The sequence below is a fragment of the Onychostoma macrolepis genome, chromosome 10 (assembly GCF_012432095.1).
Source record: "Onychostoma macrolepis isolate SWU-2019 chromosome 10, ASM1243209v1, whole genome shotgun sequence".
Lineage (NCBI taxonomy): Eukaryota > Metazoa > Chordata > Actinopteri > Cypriniformes > Cyprinidae > Onychostoma > Onychostoma macrolepis.
Genome location: NC_081164.1, coordinates 14,795,209 through 14,814,933, shown reverse-complemented (window position 1 = coordinate 14,814,933; position 19,725 = coordinate 14,795,209). Strand labels below are relative to the sequence as shown.

Below are 19,725 nucleotides of genomic sequence, written 5' to 3'. Positions count from 1 at the left end.
ACAAACTCTCATAGAAAATGAATGACTTCATCTCTGCAAATCACTGTCAGCATGAAGGCCCCTTTACTGACTGCAGATGCTGTGCTACAATAATAAATAATAAACACTCTGCAGAATACATACACTCTGTAATGTTTTATTAGACTTCTACAGAACACATAGTGAGTTGTCATGACTGCCACACCTCCGGTCTTCATCTGAAAGCTTTGAATAAAACAGAGCAGGTATAATGGTTGAAAACTCAGCGAGTTTGCTTTTGAAGCCGACTGACTGATGGAAGGAAGCTTCACATTCTACAGATAACAATTCCTACAATCCCATCAAATACCCTATCATCTGAAGCCTTGAAAGTATAGAGATCATATAATGTTAGAAAAATCACTGACATTGGCTGTTTCTCTGCGAGGGCTTGTTGCCTTCACTGTGTCAGAGTGCTGAACGGATTTATTTCACATACAGTAGACAAAAATCACTGTCAGAAATGCAAAAACACTATAAACCTATGAACAGTTTTATTTTAAATTTGAAAACCATGTGAGCTGCATACTGACTACATAGGAAGCTCCCTTTTAAGGCATCATTACTAAAATGAAACCTCATAAATGACGAATTTAGGCGGCAACAGTGAACCACACAACTCAAAACACAATTGATTTAAATTCACACTACATGAAAGGAATGACTTTAATTAGCATAAATATGCATAGCATACAGGACATTTGTGTTAAAAAGTCAGTTTTTATACTTTTCGGTGTTGAAAGAAGTAAAAATTCTGTATAATCAACTTTGTTTCTTTGTTCATTTCAGTGCATTCTGGGACTACTTTCTCTGTGAAGGATACATACGATGTTGCCTTTCAATTTGGGCAAAAAATGGTGTCTTAGAAGCCAGCATAATTAAGCTTAAGTTTAATAAATTACACTTTGGAACAGTCTTCACATCGAGAGTGTGCCTATGATGCTTTAAAATACTGCCTATACAGAAGCAACTCACTAGGTTTTGGAACAGAGCTGATGTCTTGGCTACCTCAGTGGAGGACTAATTTTCACAGTAGCTCAAATTGCTGAAGCAATGCTTGAAAAATGTAAATGAATAAATAGTAATGATGATTATAAACCTTTAGCTTTGTTAAATGCAAAGACAAGGATTAATGTGCGTGGCGTTCATCCAAAGGAACATTAGCCAGCACAATGTAAAATTGCACATTCTCTCTTAGAGAACAAGCTAAAATAATTATTTTTCATTAGAGTGCATCAGACAATGCTGCTTGGAAAAGAAACTGCGCTGGCATTATGTTTCTACTGTTAGTTAGCATTGTTAGCAAGCAAATATTGGTGCTGTCTGTGTCTCTCCTTTCCCTAGTGGCTCATGTCTTATCATAATGACTGCACGTGATGCACTTTCCTCATTCTAAACACAATGGCATTTCCTATTTCCAATACATTTTTCAGTCTTAAAAAAATAAAGGTTCCGAAAGGGGGGGTTTTGCAGAAAGTCCACAGAACTACCATGGATGGGTTCCCAAAATATCCTTTTGGTAGAGACATTGTAAGATATAAACTCACAATTCTGAGAAATTAAGTTAGAATTATGAGATATAAACTCAGAATTGTGAGTTATAAAGTCATAATTGCAAGATACAAACTCACAATTCTGAGTTTGGTGAGAACATTGTGCTAGCCCAAGCAGCTCAAAACTGTAGACAATTCCTTCTCCTTTTCCCACATTAACTGAAGATTGAATCAGCTTCAGGGCTTGGATTGAATATGTTCATACTGTATATGTAATACATTTTTATGTAACAGTTTGGAAGTCTCCATCTTCTCCAGTGGCAAGTGTGCTATTTTAACTTGCCAGTTTCGCCAGAGGCCAGTATTTGTCCTCACTTAAACTGAGCATTGTCCAATATGAGTCCTGGCACCACGAACAGGTGGCATAATACCCTCGACTCTACGTTGTTGAGATCTAACTGGCACTTTCCTGTGATCTATCCCAGTGAGACAAAGAAATTCCAAAAGCAAACACTAAAACCGTATGTGGCCATCGAATGGGCTTGAAGACTCCATAATGCCTCACTCTCTCTAATGAGAGGTCTCTTAACGCGATCCCCCGCAGGTCTCTTTCAGCTCAGACTGACCAGCCACTGCACAAACAGGTCTAAATGAAGTCCTTCATCAAAGGTCTGTCACACCTCAATGCTCTGAGGCGGCGTACGCCCCCACAGATTGTGACAGAGGTGGATGGCATGGAGGCCTTTTATCGTATTATAGGGTTCAATATGGTATAATAACCCCCATATATCACAGAGTAATTATAACTGACTTCTATGTCCATTGTAAATCAGTGGGCTCCAATCTGTAATGAGAACGATTAGAAATTTCACAGTAACAATGGTGTACTGCAGACAAATGATTACGTGTCTATTCTTGTAGCGAAAATACCAGAAGAGAAATTGATGGAATAACATGCATTATTGTCATCATTGTCTTTGTTTCGGTCACAACGGGATCTTGAAAACAGAAGAGCTCATTTGCATCGAAAGTGCTGCTGATTGCAACTAAAGTGTTTTATAGTTGATACATCCAAACAATAGGATTGAATGTTGGAAGCGTACCAAGAACATGTAAGGACAAATCAGATAATGTTTTTTCATTGTGTTGTCATGCTTTCAGATGTATTCTTGACAACTACATATGGTAAGGTTTTGTGGGTAGTTACCAGGGCATTGCTACACGGTTGCAAAGTGCTCTGTTACCAGACAATTTGATGCATTGGTCATGATGTCTGTACCACAAATGGTGCTAAAATTTAATGCATATGAGCATTAGTATTTCAAATGTTACTATGTGAAAAGATACAGTGTTGATTTTACAACAAATTTTAATAGAGTTCTCCAGTGATGACATATGTTTGTAGGCCAACCGTAAGTTTGCAACGCCCTAGTTCCTTCGACAAAAACCCAATTGGATTTTTCCATTGGCTTTTGGATTGTTGCAGAAAATAATGTCTGTGACCAACAAGAGTTTAAGATTCTTACAGGTTTTGTTCATCATAATCTTCACAAATGAACACAACTTTCATGAATTTTGAGGCAACTACTGTTGCATGACTTTAATGTCACCACCATTAACCTTCCAACAACTCTTCCAAAAAAAATCCTGAAAGTTTGAGTTAGAATAGTCTGCAAGAGCATGGTTATAAAGGATGTGAAATCAGACTTTAGTGAGTAGATGGGTTTTTCTGTTTGGTGTTATTTGGTGATAATGTTTAATGTCCTCGAAACCTCTGTAGTCCTATTTAGCCACTTGTTAGCAACTGCCTTTTTTAAGGCAAGTAAAAGCTTTAAAAACGCACAAGGGGGTATAACTGATGTTTTTCGTATCGAATAAAACATGAAAATAAACATGAGTTTGTGCTAATCGCAGACTTTATTTCAGGCATTTAATCAAAAACCCTTTCAAAAAACCCACTGACTTTGGGACAATGGAACCAGAACTATTTTTCAGGTTTCAGCCTACAAAATGCCATTGTTGTAGCACAATATCATTAGGAGAAATAAAATATAAAATGTGCAATCGAAGAAACAAGAACAAGGTTAAGCAGGGAGTTGTAAGGGGGAAAAGCACTCAATATCCTGAAAAAAAATGAAATGTGAGCGCACAATAGACTTTAATAAGAGAAGTACATTAGTTGTTCTAACGAGGCAGAGCAATGTCACGCCATTGGCTGTCGATCTTGCTTAAGTATGACAAAATGTGCAATTTAATCAGGCTTAAAACGAAAATACAATGTAATAAATAAGTTTAGAGACAGTGACATAAACATTTATCATGTGCAAAATTAACTCTGCATTGATAAGACTGGCCAGAGGTCCTTTAACTCTAATTTGCCTAAGTTTCTTTTTTTTTCTTTACTTATCTCTCATTTTACAGGTAAAATGATAACTTCAGAATGTAAACAAGTTATCAGCAAAACCTGTTTCCATCTGAGGTAAGAAAATGCAATTTGATTGCAGTTCCTTCTACATTGTTGTGGTATTTGATTTATGTAATATAATTGCTTTCTGCTGGTCAGTCTCCATTGACATCTATTAGATAGCTGCTCATGTGATTCTGTCAGTTCGTATTGTATTTGTTTTCGTGTTGTTGATAATTGTGTTTGGCCTTTACGTCTCAGAGCAGCAAAACTAAAAACGGTGTGTAATTGATTTTCTTCCTGTTTGAGAGACATCAGCATCTTATTTGCTTTGAGATGCTATTTCCACATCGATGGGGCTATTAGCTATCCAATCTGACATCTCAGATAGGTTTGAGAAAGAAGGAGGGGTGTGTGTGTGTGTGTGAACCTGACTGACAGCTCAAAGAGTCTGGTGTTTTGGCTCACACACACTGTGTTATCAACTGATGTCAACCCCCTTATCACAAATAACCCCTACATCTTCACCACCCTTCTTCTTCCCTCACACACATACTGTACACAGATTTTTTTTTTTTTTTTTTTTACATTTGTTAAATGAACATTAGATGTTTTAGATAAAATTTAAACACCTTTTAATTTATGTTATATGAAGCTATGGTATATAATATTATGTTTATAGACTCCATTAAAATATTAAACTAAGTGGGGTGCATATACTTGTGTGTGTATATATATATAGAGACCAGTGATTATCTCTTAGTTGTTGTGGTATTTTTGTCTAAAACCAACCATTTGTCCCCAATAAAGTTTTTTCATAAGTTAGTGTTCTTGGTTACCATGGAAACAAAACTGTCAGTGGACAGGCTGCTTGAAATGAAATATGAGATATGTAATGTGTGAAGAGAAACAAAGGGAAAATCAAGGAAGATTTCACATTTTTTTATTCATTTCCAATCAAGCTGCAATTGTCAAATTATGCCAGAAGTATAAAAAATATTATGTGTATATTGTGTGTATTTCAGATATTTAATATGCTAGCTGTGAAATTAGCCTTAGGAAGACAAAGGAGGCATCCATTTTATTCCAAAAAACATTGAACATCCTTTCTGCTACTGTCATTTCCGTCTCAGATTGATATTAAACAAGACATATTTTGAGACATAGTGGAAATGTTCTCACTCTTCAAAAAAAAAAAAAAAAAAAGAAGGAAAAAAAAACCCAAGACTGATTATCTGCTTTACTTCACAAGTTACTGTTTTTCGTTTGTGTTTTTCATGGGATAAATATAAATTTGGTCAAAAATGACGAAGAATGGTTTGGCCTTGTATTGTGAATTTAGCCTTAGGGGAAGACAAAGCAGGTGATCATTGGTGTTTAATTTAGTTTTGTACACACACAGTTCAGTAATTTATAATTGACAACTGCATTCAACGTTTTGACTCCTGAAAAATTCAACGACAGTCGCATTTACAAAAATTCTGTGCACTGTTTTGGACCGTGCTATTAATAGACATAAACTAGCTATTAATGACTAATTTAAATGCATATCAGAGTTGTGTCTCTTCTATATGTGCAGTGCAAGAAATCACATTTTTGACTCATTAATGTTGCCAGATTTTGCTAGAAAAAAAATCCAAATGTGTTATATTGGAAATAAGCCACATATCAAAATATAGTGACCTGCTCCTGCCTACATTATTAACTTCATAAACTGGATTGCTTTATGAGCCCAAACAACAAGCACAAAGAATAAGCTTCACTTATAATAGGGGGACATGGCAACCCTTCAAGTGCGCACACTATGAAGTAGCCTTCCAAACATAAACAAAACACGACAGCTCGGTGGACAGTGGTGTAGTTAAAATTGCCGAATATAACAAGTCTTTGGTCGCTGTAATATTACTTTGATTAAAAATATCGAATAACAAACGCGCAAAACACCAAATCGTCATTCCTGCCATCATCATTTCAGTCTCAGAATGACATTAAACATAATACAGGATTTCAAATGTGCTGGAAATATTCTTGGTTTTCAGAAAACATGACAGAATTCTCCTTCGATGTATGAATATATACATTGTTGAACTTTGTTATTGGACAAGTTAAAATACGAGAGTGTGAAAAGTTTGTTTTAAGTGAGTTTAGTCAAGGCCAAAGTGCTCATAGCTGAAATAACACCTTTCCCCATAATAGATGAAGTCTCTATATTTTCCTCCTTCTTGACTGCGGTTAAATATACTGTGCTGTCCTCGTCAGTAACATGCACATTGAACTTATATACTCTCTCTATTCTAGTGTCCAGAGGAAGCATCTGCCCGGGAAGTCAAGCTCGAGGCAGCTGTGTGTAGGCGATGCTGAAGGTAGCTGGGGAGGAGAGGTGATGAAAGTTTTAGAGAAAAACGCAGCATGCCGAGATGGCTAAAAGAGGAGAGGGACTGTAGGGAAAGAAACATGGGTGGCCTTTAAGAAATAGCTTGTGTGAGCAGAGTAGTGCAGAACTTTCTCACTTTGCTTTGTAATATCTATTACGTAGGTTTCCTCTGGCTGCTGGTGAAGCCACTACAGCAAGCTGACTACTCCAGCCATTTGTCTTGTTGAGTAACGCCATGCCAGCCCAGCCAGATGAGCTTTTAAATGACTGTCACTTCACCCTCTATTTCAAACAGCCTCATGTTATGGCATCCTATAGCAATTTACTTTATTTACGCTTCCTGCCTCTGGGTGCCTTCGTTTATGGGCCGGATATAAGTTTGGTCAAAAACAGTGAAGAAAGGTTTGGCCTTGTATTTTCTCAGGCTGTGTACAGTGGTTATTTAACTCACAGAAGAGGGGAAAAAAGCCCATGAGAAAGAAAAATCACAATTGGGATCTTAATATCTCAATTGCTTCTCGTAGACAACAATGCAATTCAATGGAAAGGAAAGAGACTTTCACTTAAAGGAATATTCCGGGAATATCATTTATAAACAGCATTTCTGACATAATATTGATTGGCAGCTAGAGAAATTATTTCCCACTTGTACCTTCTTTTCTTGTAAGAAAAGAACACAAATCCATATAAAATACTCAATAATATAGCCACAAGATATAAAAAGTGTGAATTAATGGATTTTTTTTTTAAGTGAAAAATTGATTACTAACCTTTTCTAGCTTTGTTGCCATGACAGCATAACATAAATGCCAATAATTCACACATCTTTACAGTTATACACTATAAATCGTACTATATTAGTAGTAGTACAGGGTAGTCATGGCCTAATGGTTAGGGAGTCAGGTTTGTAACTTGAAGGTTGCTGGTTCGATTCTTGCACCTTTAGGAATTGAAGGTGGGGATTGTGAATGAACAGCACTCTCTCCACCTTTGGTACCATGACTAAGGTGCTCTTGAGCAAAGCACCGAACCCCTAATTGCTCCCCAGATGCTGGGGAGCAATTGCCCACTGCTCTGTGTGTGTGTGCATTTGTTCACTACTCACTGCTCTGTGTGTGCACTTGGATGGGTTAAATGCAGAGCACCAATTTTGAGTATGGGTCACCATACTTAACAATACGTCACGACTTAACTTAACTTATATCGTATTTGATACTCAAATGTACTAAAATACTAATCAATACATTGCTTCTCTCATCTGATTGATAGTTTATACTCTTATAGTTAGTAAAATACCTTTTAGTATCATTTTAAATATCTGCCTTCAGGTTGTGGTTCACATGTTATTTTGCTGTGGATAATGTACAGATTTTTATAGTAATATTTCAAGAAAAACACTTACTAGACTGAAACATTATTTTGTTGGAAAAATAAAACTTGTTTTATTCCATGCTTCATGGACTATGAGCCATAAATGTCTGATTATCAAATATGATAATCAAAAAAAAAAAAAAGGTTAAATAATATGCACGTTGAAATTATTGCAAGTGCTTTTATAAAATTACAAGCAGTACATTTTTCTCTCCTGTCAAATGAACTTAACTTTTTTTAAAATGCGCATTAGCTCAACCAATTGTGTAATATGGGACAGGCTCTCTGTTTATCCAGCCAGTAGAAGATGCAAGTGTTTGTATTTCTCATAGGAATTGCAGGAGAAACATCAATGTTGCTACTATATGAAACGTATCTTTAAAGTCTCCTGTGCTATATCAGACCCTTTGAGCAGTACAGTTTTCCTCTGGGAGGAGAAAATCATCTCCACAGATCTATTCCAGAGGTGATGAGCTGATTAAAACCACATTATAGTTTAATGAGCATGAGGAATAGAGTAAAAGGGAGGGGTTTCTGCTACGAGGGGGAGGGGCCAGGTAGGTTTTAGATGGAGTGGATTAATTTGGAGAAAAAGAGAGATGACTTAATTTAGGGAGAAGAAAGAATTAGTCTTTTTTTGGTGACAATTACCGACTCTGCTGCAACATGAGCCGTCATCCCCTCCGGAGCACAGCGGGTCAAACAGAACATCCTGTGAGTTAATTAAAGAAGAGCTAGTCTAGATGTAAGCTGGGTAGTCAGCGCATAGATGCCCTGTAAAGGTTGGTAAAACATGTCAGTAAAGACAGAGGGCAATGGGAAAACAGGCAGAGGGAGATTCGTTTTTTTCTCTCCAGACATCTATTCTGACATTTCAGCCTAAACTTTAAGCACTGTGAATTAAATTCAAATTCCATCCATTTTATATTATTTATGTTCTGCTTTGTAAAATATGCATTAAACCTCTGTGTGTTTTTTTTTTTTTTGGACTTCAGCTGTAATGCTTTGATGCTTGGGGTGTCAAGCAGAAGCCTGACCCTCCTCCGGCCAGATTCAGGACATGACCCACCTCAGTTCCCCTCTGGAAGAGCTAACAGGGCAGAAACTGTATGTAGGTTGTAGGAAAGACAGGAGAGTATCAGACTAGAAAGAAGCGACTTATGAATTCTGTATGTCATGACTTTGTGCTTTAGGCATTGGGCAACTTTGAGAACAGCAGGAGTACAGACAGAATAACCTCAGTTACACTGTGTCCTCGACATCCAGTGTTGGAAAATGTTGTTTTTGAGAGAAAAACATCACATTAGTCTTGAACAATGTAGTTTTATATTTGGCTTGCAAGTGATTGTTATTCAAATTTGAAGTGGTAATTATTTATTTATTATTTACTATTGATTGAATATAAATGTTCATTTCTATGCATACTAATAGTATACTAAAGTTGTATTAAATAATATAAATAACTATAGCAATAGTATAAATGTACAAACTTACAACTAGATTAATATATATATATATATATATATATATATATTTTTTTTTTTTTTTGTATTTCATAATCCACAAATGCACAGATTTATGATAGTCAGAAAAATGTTTTCTTATTGTTTATTATTATTATTATTATTATTAAAAAAGTCTAAAGTGGTATTTATTTATTAAATATTATTTTTCAATTCCATGCGTACTAATACTAATACTATATACTAAAACTCTAATTGTAAAAAACAAGACAAAATATATAATGAAAAATTACAATAATTATTTTATAATAATTTTATCCTTTTACAATACTAAAGTTACTAGTGTCTCAAATTGTTCACTTTGAAATGTTAAATCCTTGAACTTTTGTTTTGGAGGAAGCCTTAAAATCTGTGTGTAGTTGATGCTTCTCATTTCAAATCTGGTAAAATGCTGAAAACTTATGTTCACAAAACTCTTAGAAATTATACAAATGTGCAAATAAAGAGATCCTGAGGCATGATCCATTTCCAAGTGCACTTTATAAGTGACACTGAAACCATCGGATCTGAACAGCTTGTGTGTAAATGAACACAGTGCCACTCTTCGGTCTGCTAAGCCATAATCACAATTTCATTTTATTTTAATTCATTATGCAGTCCTCTTTATTTATCTTAATTTTATATTCTCATGATTTTATTAATTAGTTTTAGTCATGAACCCTCTATACAGTTCCCTCACGGAGTTTGTGAATCCCCATTTGGGAAACTGTTCTTTAGCCAAAACATCTAATAAGCCATTCAAAGAGGAATTATGCTTTTTTGAATCACTGGCCTAGGTAAACATACTAAACAGACATTTCGACTTTATCAACATGTATTACTGTTTTGCCAGCTTCCCTGTGATTTTCTGTGCGTCTGTTCAATTACATTAGAACGCTTCCTGTGGGAACAGCTCAACAGATTTGTTAAACTTGTTCCATTGAAATCGAACCCGTTGCATTGGTATTTGCGCTAGTTGAACTAGTACGAGTTATTTTACCACAACACTGCAGTGCTGCAAATCACACACTGTCATCCACAGCAATTACCACCGAGAAAACAAGAAATATACAACATGTCCTAACATGTCTTAACTTGCATATCAAAGTGGTTGGTGTTTGAATTAGTCATCTTGCTTCTGAGATCTCTCTCTCTGTGTCTCTTCTTACTTTCTCAGAGATATGTTTAATGTCTGTGTACATGCTCCCAGCCACGTTTCACCTCTTTCCCTGCCGTGCTGTTTACTCCTCCAGCAGATGCTTGTTTTCTACCTTCTAGGCTATCTGCCATCGGGTTGTTTAGTGGGATTACATCTGTGTGGATCTGCGGTGGGGCTCTCGTCAAACCGACATGGCCAGCAGTGATAGAGCTCTGCTTTAATGTCTATCGTGCTCATTTTTTTAACCCACGCACCAAACGCAGAGAAGACAGCCAGCAAGGAAGCAGCATATTAAGCCTCTTAACGATACAGTGGTCTAATGAAACGGTTTGTCATAAAGAAGAGAAAAGGAAAAGAAGAGAAAAATGCTTTTGAATCAATATCACAGATTTAGTGGATTAGCGCAAACAGTGTCTATTTGCACATTTCTCTAGGTTTGGTATCATTTTAAGCTGCTTTTTTCCGTTAGGATTAATTCTGCCCCTTGGAACACTATTAATTTATGATCGCGGTGAGCGTCTGTAATTAGTTGTTAACAATTGGCTCTTTGTACAAATCCTCAGCTGGTGATACATGTTACCCTGTTGTGTTTCGCAAACAGTTCGCACCTAGTTTTGCAGGATATCAAGTTTGCGTACATGTTTTCTTCTGAATCGCATGCTTCTTGCAGTCTCATTTGCCAGCTTATCACACACACTCTCTCGGAAGTAGCTGAATGTCAATCCAGACCAGCTTTGAAGATATGATCCCATTTCACCGGCAGAACATCCTGATAATATATGAATCCACCGGCTCCAACTTTGCGGCATATGTTTATCTCGGACTTTAATATATGGAACACGTGTACACCTGTTCCCAGGTGCATGGTACTTTATATGCTTCTGCACATTCGTTGCATGTTCTGTCGGATAATATTCACAAATGCACTCTGAGGAGTTTCTACGTCTGGGAACAAAGCAGCCAGAGCACGGTTTTCTGAGCCGAGTAGAGTGGAAAAACAAAATAACCACGACTGGTCCTATTTGCAGAGTAAATGCAGGTGTTTGAAAAGAGAGAGGAAGAGGGAGTCAGGGGGTATACACATGAAGTCTTCTGCTTTGATGTAATGTGCTCTGTGTTTACATGATCTGTACCTCTTTGATGTTGTAACGGAAAGTGTTGGGAGCGCAGTGTCAGGGTATTATCTGCCTCTGAAGGCATTACCTTCACCTCGCCATGAGCAGCACCTTAAGAGAAAGGGTATCCTGAACACAAAATTTTGCCTGATCTCTGAGCACACATTGTATTCATTTTAAAATTGCTTCAGATATGCTGGACTATCATGAATCGTGGCTTAGCAGAGAGTGTGCATGCTACAACACATTGGCTGCGTTCACATAGTCAGTGTTCGGGATTCAAATCTGGTGTGACAAATCATCAAATCATCAAATGTTATGGTTAGTTACGTTAAATGGTTAGTTCAGTCAAAATTGAAAATTCTGTCATTAATTACTCACCCTTATGTCGTTCTAAACCTGATGTCCTTACTACTTTTCTCGGCCTTGAATGTGGTAGTTGCATTGCTGTCTATGCAGGGTCAGAAAGCTCTTGGATTTCATCAAAAATATCTTAATTTATGCTCTGAAGATGAATGAAGGTCTTACTGGTTTGGAATGACACAACAGAATTTTCATTTTTGGGTGAACTATCCCTTTAATAGTGTTGTACATTCTTAAAAATGAAGGTTCTTTATTGGCATCTATGGTTCCATGAAGAAACTTTAACATCTATGGAACCTTTCAAATGCACACACGTTTCTTTATACTGGAACATTTCTTTAGATTATTAAAATGTTCTGCACACTACCAAAAAATTTTAAAATAAAATAAATAAAAATAAGAACTGATCACTGAGTTGATGCTGTATGGATGTAGCCACTGAGCCCTGGCACTTGAGATTGAATCTGGTTAGCAACATTTACAAATTATGTTCTTCCTCTTCTTTCTTTTTCTCCTCAACTGTGTTGCTGCATGCAGATTTCATTCGGCAAAAAAGGCTTTTTTAATATGTTTTTAACTATTTGTTTTTTTACTTGCTTTCTAGTAAAAAAAAAATATCTAAAAATCCTTGAAACAAGATACATTTAGTGGAGAAGCAACATTGCATAAGATATGAAGATTTGTTTTTTGTGTCTATTATGTCTTCCAGTCTTACTGCAGATATTTTTCACTTGTTGTTTTTTTAAACGTGTTTATACTAAAAAAAAGAAAAATCTGTCAGTGCATAAAGATAAAAAACACACTTGTATTAAAAATACATTATCTGAAAACAAGTCTTAATATCATATGCAGTGTTGTTTCCCAAATAAATTTCTTATTTCAAGAAATAACTTGAAGTATAGAAATCTCATTTCAATGACTTCTTCTGTACAACACACATACAAAAAAGATGTTTAGACATATCTATGTGGGTTTTTTTTGTCCATACAATGGACGTCAATGGGATCCAATGTTGAACCTTCTTCAGAATATCTTAATGCAATTCCATAATGCAATTATTTAAGTTCTAAAAACTTAAATAGTAGAATTAACATTATACAGATACTAACAAGCCTATGTCCTTATCCTCACCTTCCTGCAGCAGTTTCAACCCATGCAGAACACATGGCCAGATGTGCCGACCTTCCTTCATACCGCCTCCTCAGACACACCCTGCAGTCCTGCGGCATGAGGGGGATGTTCATGGAGCGGAATAAAATGTGGCCAGACCTTACAGTGAACTCTGGACATGCTCTTCTGAAGAAACAGAGGAAGAGTAGGTATACTGTAAATATTCTGTCAGCTTATGGTTGGAGAAAAGGCCATTAAGACTTGGCAGGGGTTGGGGGTCAAGAGAGGCTCGGAGCGGCGAGAACCAAATACGGAAGCGTTTTGACATTTAAACAGAGATTGTTGTTTATAGAGAGAATATTTGGACCACAGGAAAAAGAAAAAAGAAAAAAAAGCTGTCATAATTACTCACAGCAAAAAGTAATTGTGTGCCACAACTAGAAAACCTTGAACTTAATTCTCTGAGATAGTTTGTAAGAACACATCATTTAAATGTAAATAAAACATGGCATTTTAACAATAAGCCTGTTCCACCCAAAACAAGGTCTTACAACTGAATGAGCCACCTTAGAAATGATGTTGGGTAACGTCATTTGACAGTATTGTGATGCAAATAACAGCTTTTTAAAATGTAGATGCTATTTTGCACTCAGCAAATAACATATTTGTGACCACTAAACAGTTTTAAAGAGAAGGAGATTTGAACAGATCTGAGTTTTGGACCCGCTGTAGAGCATCATTATATTTTTGGAGTTTTCATTTTAGACTTCTACTGAGTTTTGTAATTGCTGAAGCTTAAAAACTCTCTAAAAGTAGAGATTCATAAAGCGTAGACAATGCCGTTCCACCTAAAACAAGGTTGAAAATTGGTAGAGCTTATAAAACACTATAAAACCTTGTAGTAATTTCCTCGCTGGAGAGAACATTTGATGTCTTGTTTCAATACTTTCATTTTGTGAAAATGGCCTTTTGCGGATCCCTCAAGTCTAAAGTGGCATTATGAAACTTTTCTCTAAAAGCTGTCAATTTTAACAGCGTTTTGAAAACTCATCAGTGGCACTTGTACAGTTTGGTATAATCAGAATCTGTGAGGAATTAGTGTGTCAGTCTGGTGATTTCTTATTAAAAATCCATGCAATACAGGAGATGTAGTATCAGTATATACTAATGCTTTACATTATGGATCCCATGTTGCTAATAAATGACTTTTAATTAATCTAATTAACAACAACAACAATCACAGACTGTTCCACAACACACTTACATAAAAGTGAATGTTGTTCATTATTTTTATTGGGCACTTCCATATGTAATTACACTGTAAAGCTTGCAGAAGTACTCAGGCTGGCCATGGGCACGCGCCACTTATCATCGAAGGGCAGGGGAGAATTTTCTCTTTGATGGAGGAGGCTATAAGCAATAGGCCGCAGTGGGTAAATTTGTCCAAGGTGCCAGGTTATCACCCTAGCTTTCCTGCAAGAAGTGCCCTGGGAATTTTAATGATGACAAGAAAGTCAAGAAAGATTTCTCAGGTTATCTTTTCCCACACTTGCTTAGCCTCGACAGGTGTTGCTGGCATCAGGCTCTGCTATCAGTGCTTGTAGTCTGATATAGTAATATGATTTAGTACTTGATAAGGAACTAATGAAGTTTCTGTACAACTGCATGAATATCTTAACAAATAGCTCAACAAATTTTTTTGTATACATCCTTTTTTTTTTGTAGATGAATAGAAAAATTAAGTGTAGTTTCATTATTTATACAGAGAGAGTGTTTTCATGAATCTTATTTCATAAATCATTTCAGAGCTGTCAAAAAAACACTTCAAACTTAACTGAAGAAATTTCATTAGACGTGTTATTTATGTTATGTCTGCAATAACTTTTTTTTTTTTTTTCTCATGAAAGAGCTTTGATTTATGAGCAGTTGGTGATGTTTTCAAGTGAGCGAATTGAGTTGGGGAGCACTTTTATGGACCTTTAAAACTTTTTTTTGTGTAATGAGGACTCAACACTACCAATGTATTCCACTTGGATAATTCAGAGTCAACACATCAAAAATAGTCTGCAGAACAGCTAGCTGTAATGTAAATCAGGATTTGGTGAAGGTTGTGATTTGAAAATTCTAAATATTTTCTTTTATAAATTATAAACTAACAACTAGATGTTGAGCCAGGATTGCAGTACTGCAGCTACTTTGGTGCTTGTTTGTGGTCAATAAGATTTTTTTAAAGTTTTTTCGAAAGAAGTCTCTTATGCTCACCTACGTTGCATTTATTTGATCAGAAATACAGAAGAAGAAAAAATAATATTTTGAAATATCATTAGAATTTAAAATAACTATTATTTGAATATATTTTAAAATGTAATTTATTATTGTGATGCAAGCTGAATTTTCATCATCAAACCAAATTTATAAAGTTTACTTGAGTCCAAAATAAAACTCTAGGAACTGCTCCATTGTGAACGTACGGAGCTGCGTGAACCACTGCAAGCTGTGAAGTTTGTCTGAACTCAACTGGTTTTGCGAGAGATTGCAAATATCTTTGTGAGGAAAACGTAAAAGTCCCTCGCAAAAAGTTTTTCCTCCTACACCATATTTTTGTTTTTATTTTTTATACACATATTTATATATAGAAATCCTGGCCAGGACGCGTCCGGGAAAAATGGCACGTATGGTCACCCTATAGTACTAAGGCAGTATTTTCACACATGTATACATATGTGTGTAAGAGAGATAGAGAGAGAACGGTATTGGAAATAAATGTTTCAAGTCTTGTTTCTCTTGTTGTGAATAGGTCCAAGTCGTTCTTAGTCAGGAACGCTCTCAGCCGAGTCCCTGTCAGGCCCACACAGCTTAACTGTAGTGGATTACCGGAGACGAGTTGCAGGCAAAGAGTTTTCAAGCTTTTGTTTATTTAAAATACGTCTTTTTGACAGAGCTTCACAACAGGCCGACAGTGGCGGCTAAACATCAACCTGTGCCCATGTTGCATTGTGCGTCTGACTGACAGATCTCATTCACACTCTGCTGCTCGTTTCCCCAGGTGTTTTTCAATACCAGGTCGTGACATCACCATTCTGAGCGGGAAAGTGGGCCACTTACCTGGACGCTTCACAGCACGAGTGCATTCACCTGTTCACATCAGCTCGGCTGCACTTAAGACCCGGGTGTGAAAACGTCTCAAGGACGCGCAATAAAAAAAAAACACAGTGTCCGCGCTCAGGGCCTCGGGGCTGCACGCCAACCCAAACCCAATCACGACGATGCTCCACTTTTGAGGATTCCTCCTTCCATGCCTTTGTTTGCGCTAAGTACAGTGTGACAGGCAAAGAGGCTTAATAAAAAGGAAAGCAGATTGAGGGAATGACAGACCTGACAGGAGTTAATGGGCTGGTGATAAAAAGAAATGTAGAGCAGAAACAAACTGTCGTTTTAACCTAATTTAAATGTACATCTTCCCTTTCACTGTTATTCCCAAAGGGGTCACAAACGCACGACTCGGTTGCCTGGATACATGGCAGAGCAGATTCTGCCAACTAAAATGATTGTGTACAAAATAAGCAAATCACTCAAACTGATTTGTGATATTAATTTAATGTATGTCAGGCTTGATTCCGTTTGGAAAAGGTCACATTCATTCTTCTGCATTTCAGCATTGTTGCGCCTTGTTTATTTCTCTAAATAAAGATCTCTGAGCAAGCGAGGATTTGTAAATGTATCGGCCCACGTTTGCGGCGGCTTCTTGTCTCAGCAAATTTAGAATGTCAAACACTGACCTGTGATAAATAGAAGCTTGAGTGAGAATTGCTCTTTCTTTTTTCACTTATTTTCCAAAGGCTAGAGTGCTCTCCTCCAGATATTACCTCAGTTATATAAGTGTGTTAGTTGATTTAATTCATTGCGCAATGAAAAAAATAATAAATAATGTGATTTAATACATACTGATAAAAATTCTTCTTCTTAATATTTATAAAAGAATCAAACCTACTGTCAAAGATTGTGCAGTTGTTGTCTTAAAGGAATAGATCACCTGATAATTAAGCGAATTAGATCGTTGATTTGACCCCATGTATAACCAAACCCTGCTAAGAAAAATATCTTAAACCAGCCTAAACCAGTTTACCGGTTTTAGGTGGTCTCCCAGGCTGGTTTTAGAGAGGTTTGGGGAAATTTTCTGTTGGTCAGGCTATGACACCAGCTTGTTCTTAGTGTTATTTTAGTGTTTTTATATACACAATTATTTATTTATTAATATTATTATTGTTGTTTAATGTATTAATGCACGTTTTTAAAACAGGTCTTTATGGTCCTCGGATCTGATTGGCTGAGAGGATACGATATTCTAGTGATAACAGAACTCCAACCATTTGTATCACTCTGTTTTGCTCTATTTCTCACAGCAAGTATCATGGCGGACACCCAAATCCACTGTAATTTTATAAATAGTACTGTTTTTTCTATTGTCCTCATTTGTAAGTCGCTTTGGATAAACGTGTCTGCTAAATGACTAAATGTAATGTAATGTTTTTGGGGCTTGGAATGTAGTTTTAAGAGTTTTTTTTTTTTTTTTTGGTGAGAATGTACTTGTTTAGTGGTTTTATTTTTAGTTAACAATAACAACATTGGTCAGGCTGGGAGACCAGTTTAAACCAGTGAAGACTAGCAAACCAGTTTAAGCTGGTTTAAGCATGTTTTTCAGCAGGGAATGTACTCAAATTAACTTAGTCTTATTAAATATTATTTTTACTTTAATAAGACCAGTTAATTTAGATATTTACCACATGAGGCCCATTTTGGGTTACCTTAGGTTAGAATTTTTTAGAGTGTAAACATCACAAAACACTTTATTAAAAATAATTATTTCTAAATTACACAGCTCTAATTAGGTGTATTTTTCCTGTCACATCTCAAACCGTTCTACCACGGAACACACATTTTTTGCTAATAACATTTTTCTTTTCTTTTTTTTTTTCCGAAATACGACAATCATGGTCATGACTTGAAATATGAAAAAAAAATATAAATCAAATTAAATGAAGAACAGGGAAAATAACACAGTATATTATTTCAGCCACATTAGCCAGAGAGATTTTAATACATTACTTTATAACCTGGCAAAGAGTGCTACAAGCCGAACGCTCTGCAAATAAAGATGATGAATACTGAAGAGAAAAAGAGCAAGAGCGAGAGAGAGAGAGAGAGAGAGAGAGAGAGGAATAGAGGTTCACATGTGTTCCTTCGGTCCATTTAAGACATGTCCTGTTGGGCTAACCGCACTGCTCTTTCAAGCCTGCCTCACATTACCATGGCAACACACAAACCCCCGCTGGCCTCTGCCAGACTCACTGTCCATGTAAGAGAGTGCAAGCAAGACATGCTCGCTCGCGTGCTCTCTCACCTTCTCCTTCCTTCATACACACCTAAACATGCATGAACACACACATTACAGTAGGTGACAGTGCACACAACAACCCACTTCCCGTGTTGTGACACATCAAGAGTAGTGTACCGTACAGAATGTCTAATTATCATTCAGGTGCGGGAAGCTTTATATGTCACCGACAACACTTATGGCGCAGTGATAAGCTGCATTAATTCCAAGGAAAGCCGAAACCTTGGAGCCATGTGTATCTAAGCATGCAGATCTGGCTAATGGCTCAATGCGGAGATAGAATCAGGGCTCAAGGGGGGATCATGCAGACAGGCAGCCGATCACAAGCCCTTCCCCGCGGGGCGTAACGGCATTTTCCACGGATGAGCTGGGATGTCGCTGCTCTGTTCGGGGAGCTGAGAGAAGGACAGACGCAGTGTGACAGTCTAGCACCTTCTGCAGTAGATGAACAAACAGTGAACTGTTGTGCCGCCATTAGTTTTGTACCCAATGCACAAAAACAAAGATAGAATCAGGTCCGCTGATGGTGTCGTTTATTTGCGCATGCCATCTGCTGTGTTTTAGCGCTTGATTTAGTGAAGTTGGGGTCTTTGACCATTTATAGGCCTTTTGTGTAATGTAAAAGTGCTGAATTTTAAGCTTGGCCTATAAAAACATGCCTGTAGCATGATATTTATGTGGGTTAAATAATGTGTATTTTTATTTGTGTATTTTATTTGATTTTTTTGAGATCAAACAAAAATTGGCAGACCCCCTACTGTACCGTCGTCGACCCCCTGTTGAAGACCTCTTAACTAAAGGAATCATGCAAATCAGGTAACAATGCAAATACAGGCCAGAAATGATTGCTGAACTTAATTTGCATAGTACAATTTTTTTTGCAGGTTGGAGTGCACCAGACTTCCAATTTGGCATTGTTTTACTGTATGTACACTGCTTTGTCTCAGATTGGCTCTTTGAAATGGCTGTTGCTTTTTGTAATACTTTTTGATTTAATATCTGTACTTTTTGCGCTATTTATATCAAAACGTTGATATAATCATACCATAAAGTATTTATCTGCTAAAAATAAATATAAATAAATCTACAACTCATCAACTCATCCCAATTTTGTTTCATTTGTTCAATCTTTGTTTGTCCAGTAGAAGTAAATGTTGTGTTAAAACCAATGCACACACTGAAATTTGCTACTGATGTTTTGGTGAATTGGTGGCAAAATCGTATGAATTCAAAGTGTCATGTATCTACTTGCCCCACTGAGGGTGAACCTTCATGCTTGCTTGCTTTATTAATTAATTAATTCATTCTACAACTAGAGGCCAAAATGTAATAGTTACATTTTATCTTGAGATTGCTTTTTTCTTACAATAACTTTCACTGTCTCCCCAATATTGATCAAATATGATGTTCCTTTTTTTTTT

General features: G+C 36.6%; 1 long non-coding RNA gene across 1 annotated transcript; it reads left to right on the top strand.

Annotated features, from left to right (window-relative positions):
- Positions 1 to 12,963: 12,963 nt before the first annotated feature.
- On the top strand, positions 12,964 to 19,386 carry LOC131548562 (uncharacterized). Its single transcript, XR_009273189.1, has 3 exons — positions 12,964 to 13,114; positions 19,035 to 19,120; positions 19,189 to 19,386. It is a non-coding gene; the product is annotated as an uncharacterized LOC131548562 (long non-coding RNA).
- The last annotated feature ends 339 nt before the right edge of the window (positions 19,387 to 19,725 follow it).